Genomic DNA, 6,000 nt, shown 5'->3' with positions numbered 1-6,000 from the left:
ACTTCGTGAAAGGGGTCCTTTCACCATCAAAAGGCGTGACCGTGGTGCTCCAAGGGGACGCGGCGCACCCGAATTCGAAGAGGCCGTAGTGCATCACGTTGAAGAGAATCAGTCAACGAAAACAAGAGTTTTTTCTTCGGCTATTAGTAGGTGTAACTCTAAAACAAGTGATGTACGCTGTCACGTCTAATCAATTACTTGTCGTCCGCCCCCGGTAGATGAATGGTCAGCGTGACGGACTGTCAATCCTCTGGGACCGGCTTCGATTCCCGGCTGGGTCGGGGAATTTTCTCCGCCCAGGGACTGGGTGTTGTGCTGTCATCATCATCATCATCATCATCATCATCATCATCCTATCATCCTCATCGACTGCAGGTTGCCGAAGAGGCGTCAAATTGAAAGATGGCACCCGGTGAACGGGCTGCCCGGCGGGGGGGCCTTAGCCATACGATTAAATAAGTAAAGACTTGTCAAAGTGGTCGCGTTACGAATATGTTTTTCAAATTGTTGTAGCAGCCGTTTCCGGACATGGGTTTCAATTTAAAAATATGTTTTACTGAGTCCCCTCTACACGTCCTAGAAGTTTTTAACGGGAATTTTCGCACACCCTGTGTACCCAGAAAGGACCTTTATTGTATCATTACATGACTGCAGAAAAATTACTGGAAACATTTACTTGCATATAATATCTGGGTGTGCATGTACGGAGATACCAAACTGAGGTTCATGGAAAGAACTCCAGGCAATGTAGTCCATCTACAGAGCTAGCTTACAAAGTCCTAGTCAGTAAAGGATCCGTCCCAGACAGGACTGATAGAGTAGGCAAAGAAGATCCAAAGAAGAGCAGCACGTTTCGCTACAGGTTGTCTGAGCGTGCGCGAAAGGTCTGAGCGTGCGCGAAAGCCTCACAGAAATGAGAAATGGCCAGTCGAATCCAGTGGCAGACGGTGCAAGAGAGGCGCCCTATGTCACAGTATCGTTCACTGTTAAAATTCCGAGAGTCTGCCTTTCTGGAAGACAACAAATATGTTGCTTCATTCCACGTATATCTCGCGAAAGGGGAATGCAGGTAAAATTAAAGATTCGAGCCCACACGGAGGCATACCGGCAATCATTCCTCCTCGGAACGATACGGGAGCGGGAAAGGGGGGGGGGGGGGGGGAAGGAAAATGGGGCAGTGACACTGGTCCACAAAGTACTCAGTACTCTCCGCCAAACACCGTAAGGTGACTTGCGGAGCATTGAGGTAGATGTAGATGTACTGTCGACAATGACGAGAAAAACATCGGAGAGGAACTAATCACTCCGACTGTGTGCAGGTAAGAGTTTAGGCTTTCGCAGCCACCAAATGGAATGTCATGAGCCTACAAAAAGGCAGAGACTCAGCTTCGTTTCACAGCATGGTCACTGTAATCGGATGCATACGGAAAGTAAGTAGCGGCACGGCTACAGCTCTGCATCGGAACTTGAAAACCTGAGACGAGGTACACGAGAGAGCCGGCTATGGAATATTGCTAGCTGTTGTTGGTACAAGACGCTAGTCTGTCCGAATGGCGAGATGAATTTATTCGTGTTGTGAGTCGACGCCCACCAGGGTAGGACAAAATTATGAAAACGCAGCAAGAAATGCGGGCTTGAACGTAAATGCAGATGCTATCCAAGTCTGTACATTGTGCTCTTATTCTCGACCACTGTCGGCACCTGTGCAACGTACTCAATACGTACAATGTACTGTGCAGTTGTATGTCGAAGCTAAGGGAATGTGACCGTGGGGCGAATTGTTGGTACGGTGGGTGCTTCTGGAACGAAGGTAGTCGAACTGTCTCGTCTTTCTTGAGGCACCGTACAGATAGCCGGCCGGCGTGGCCGAGCGGTTCTAGGCGCTATAGTCTGGAACCGCGCGACCGTTGCGGTCGCAGGTTCGAATCCTGCCTCGAGCATGGATGTGTGTGATGTCCTTAGGTTAGTTAGGTATGAGTAGTCCTAAGTTCTAGGGGACTGATGACCTCAGAAGTTAAGTCCCATAGTGCTCAGAGCCATTTTTTCGTTTGGAGACCCTATTGAAATCGGTCTCCGTTTGTCAGTTGTAGGGCACTTTTCTCAGATTCATGTACATTCAGTTGGTCAACCCGACAGAAGCGCATTCTTTATGGTCACCCCGAGTTCTACGCCCCTATCACTGCAAGCCTAAAGCCGGTTGACTGGCTCATCTTTGAAACAAAAACACTGCTTCCATGACCCCAGTTCTTCTGCGGCCCAAAAATCTATTTTAGGCAAGAGTTCCCACACACAGCTATTGAAAATTTCGTTGGGACTTTCAGTTCTCACATGAATGCATATAGCATGTAAGTTTTGCGAAGTCTCTATGGATAGAGACTACTAACATTGTTTGGGGATGCTTGTGTGTATATACATCACCATTACACTAGCTCTCTGACATTTAAACGAAGAACTGGATGGAGACTCTCATCTATAGCAGTCCTGTGAAAGAAGGTGGCTCATACAGTTTTTTTTTCATTTTTTCTAAATTATTAGTATTTTTCTGTATTATTCTGCCCATACCTACCATCTATACAGGTAAAATATAACTATAAACACAGTACTACTGTTCTTGAAATCAAACATCTCCTTCAAATCACTGTCACTCTTGAAACATAACGCTAAAATGATGTTGCGTTATTACCTACACTGGCATAGCACCGGAGTCAGAGAATAAATGGAGCAAAGACAGAGAAAGGCCACTGCAGCAAGGATAAACCCACATCATCTGACAAAAGGGATGTGTGTTGTCGTTTAGAAAATTCTCTCACTTTCCTATCAATATACGACGAACATAAAAAGAACAACGCATAATTTTGTTCATGAAGGGCTGTGATATAACACAACACTATAAAAACAAATTCGTTATTTGGACCCATTTTCTCTTCCTGGTTCCCTTGAACCGCTCCGCGCATCTCTGGTGCACTTTTGTAGGGCCTAAACCGACGTGTTACTACCCTAACAGCGCGTCTCTGGAATCTTTCGGCGTCTGTTGTCATCCCTGCTTGGTTGTTGTTGTTGTGGTCTTCAGTCCTGAGACTGGTTTGATGCAGCTCTCCATGCTACTCTATACTGTGCAAGCTTCTGCATCTCCCAGTACCTACTGCAGCCTACATTCTTCTGAATCTGCTTAGTGTATTCATCTCTTGGTCTCCCTCTACGATTTTTACCCTCCACGCTGCCCTCCAATACTAAATTGGAGATCCCTCGATGTCTCAGAACATGTCCAACCAACCGATCCCATCTTCTAGTCGTGCCACAAACTCGTCTTCTCCCCAATTCTATTCAATACCTCCTCATTAGTTATGTGATCTACCCATCTAATCTACAGCATTCTTCTGTAGCACCACATCTCGAAAGCTTCTATTCTCTTCTTTTCCAAACTATTTATCGTCCATGTTTCACTTCTATACATGGCTATCCTGCATAGAAATACTTTCAGAAACAACATCCTGACACTTAAATCTATACTCTATGTTAACAAATTTCTCTTCTTCAGAAACCATTTCCTTGCCATTGCCAGTCTACATTTTGTATCCTCTCTACTTCGACCATCAACAGTTATTTTGCTCCCCAAATAGCAAAACTCCTTTACTATTTTAAGTGTCTCATTTCCTAATCTAATTCCCTCAGCATCGCCCGACTTAATTCGACTACATTCCATTATCCTCGTTTTGCTTTTGTTGATGTTCATCTTATATCCTCCTTTCAAGACACTGACCATTCCGTTCAACTGCTCTTCCAAGTACTTTGCTGTTTCTGACAGAATTACAATGTCATCGGCGAACCTCAAAGTTTTTATTTCTTCTCCATGGATTTTAATACCTACTCCGAACTTTTCTTTTGTTTCCTTTATTGCTTGCTCATGGACTGCAAACACTGGAACAGTACGGGAGGTTGGACGAAGTGGCCAGATCGGGAAAAACTGGCCAGTGCATATTTTTCTGCCCCGAACAGTGCTGCTACCTGCCGAGCTGTCGTCAGTCTACAGCGGTGTGTAAAACGTAAACACGAAATTAACATTCGCATGATCTGTCACTTCGAAGTAAAAGTGGTAGATGCCATTTGAACCACATATAGATGGAGCTGCTGCGGCATAGTACACAAGGTAACCGGAAGAGATACGCAATCATACGAACAGAAATGATCCTTTTATTCAAAGACAATAATTACACCTAAGTGATCGCAATTGATGATGGTCCCCTGGACAGTACAAAAGACGGAAAATAACTTGTAATAGGATGCGTGCTCACCACGGACGGCAATGCATGCTGTCAAATCAGTTCTTCGTCTATTAACATAAATACTCCGCAAACGCATGGTGGGTGGTGGATGATACTTATTTAGTAGTCATTTAACTTGATCCGACCTGGTGGGAACGCCAAACACTCGGGCAGTACTCAAGATTCGGTCGCACAAGGAATATAAGGCTGTCTCCTTTACAGATGAATCATGCTCTACTAAAATTCTCCCAATGAACTAAGGCGACTATTTGCCTTCCCTACTACAAATCCTTAGATGCTCGTTGCAATTCATATCGCATTGCAACGTCACGCCTAAATATTTAATCGATGCAGAACACTGCTAATGCTGTATTCGATCGTTAAGGGATCGTTTTTAATACTCATCAGCAGTAATATACATTTTTATTGAAAGGGTACAGTACCGCCCGACATTGAAAATAGGTACAACATACTTCTTTATTCTTGTCAGAACAACACATTTTTTGTGTAAAAATAACTCAATTTCAATTAATGCAGCGAAGCCGGATACCAGTGTGGGAAAGAATGACAATTTATTTATTTAATTGATCGCATGTGCACTCCCACAAAGTAAATCCCTACATCCAGTTTGGTGAGATCTGTGAAATGAATGAATGTATGGTCGTCTGCTAACCACAGATAGTGAATGTGAATATATGATCATCTTTGAGTCGATCCTTTGGCCACCTTTGGTGGGACCAAAGAGATGAAAGTTACCAGAGCTTTGAGGCCTGAAATGTGGCTGACCAATAGGGTACCAAGGTGTTTCCCCCACCTCGACAGAGATGGGAGAGGACCCAGAGAACGGCCATATTTCAGCACTCTGCCGCCGGATCTTCTGCCGTTAAGACCTGTTTTTGTTGTGCTCCGTAATGACGAAAGAGTGGAGACATGGTATGCATGTGGAATATTTAAGAGTAGTTTGAAATAATAATTTATTTCAGGAACTTTTGTGGGGAGAATTAAATGTCAGGCAGGTAATATTAATGGGATCATAGTAATCTTCGGAAGTGACCAACGGTCACAATGAAACCACATGTAGCAATAAGTTGAAATACTTCCGTGTGCTTAAGTTAAGCTGAATTACTAGCGTGTGTACTATAAGTTGAAATATTTAAGAAATGGCGTGTGCAGGACTTGAAATTAGAGACGAGTACTTCCACGTGGTGAGTACTGTGTGAGTCTTAATCTGTGTATGAGGCAAAGGATAAAGAGAAGTACTCATCCATGGTATCAGTTGAGGACTCGTGTGTGTGATGAATATGTTCTTAATATTACTTTGCGTGTTTCGTTTCCGTGTGACGCTTGATTCAAACTATAATACTCTGAGAGAGAAGCAAGGTGAGTCAGCCGTGTATCCAGTAACGCCACTTGGCTTGCATTGCACAGGAAGACGTGCATTCATCCTCCAGAATACATAGTAGGAAAGAAGAATTATGAAGTGGGGCAGTGTCGTGTGAAACTGGGATAAATACTAATTGAAGTGGGAAAGCTGAAACTGATAATGTTGCGACTATTCCTTGTGTTGTATTCCATGTTGTACTGTGGTGTATGTCATGTAATTTATGTATGTGTGGTTTGCATGGGAGAGTAGCTAGGTAGTTTCAGAGGTAGTGGGTTATGCGTGTTCCTTTTGTACCGCTCGGTCTGGAGGAAAGTTTGGTGATGATGGTTGTGAGAGTCGAAGTGTGAGATATAA

This window comes from Schistocerca nitens, chromosome 12 (assembly GCF_023898315.1).
Source record: "Schistocerca nitens isolate TAMUIC-IGC-003100 chromosome 12, iqSchNite1.1, whole genome shotgun sequence".
Taxonomy (NCBI): Eukaryota; Metazoa; Arthropoda; class Insecta; order Orthoptera; family Acrididae; genus Schistocerca; species Schistocerca nitens.
This window is presented reverse-complemented; position numbering follows the sequence as displayed.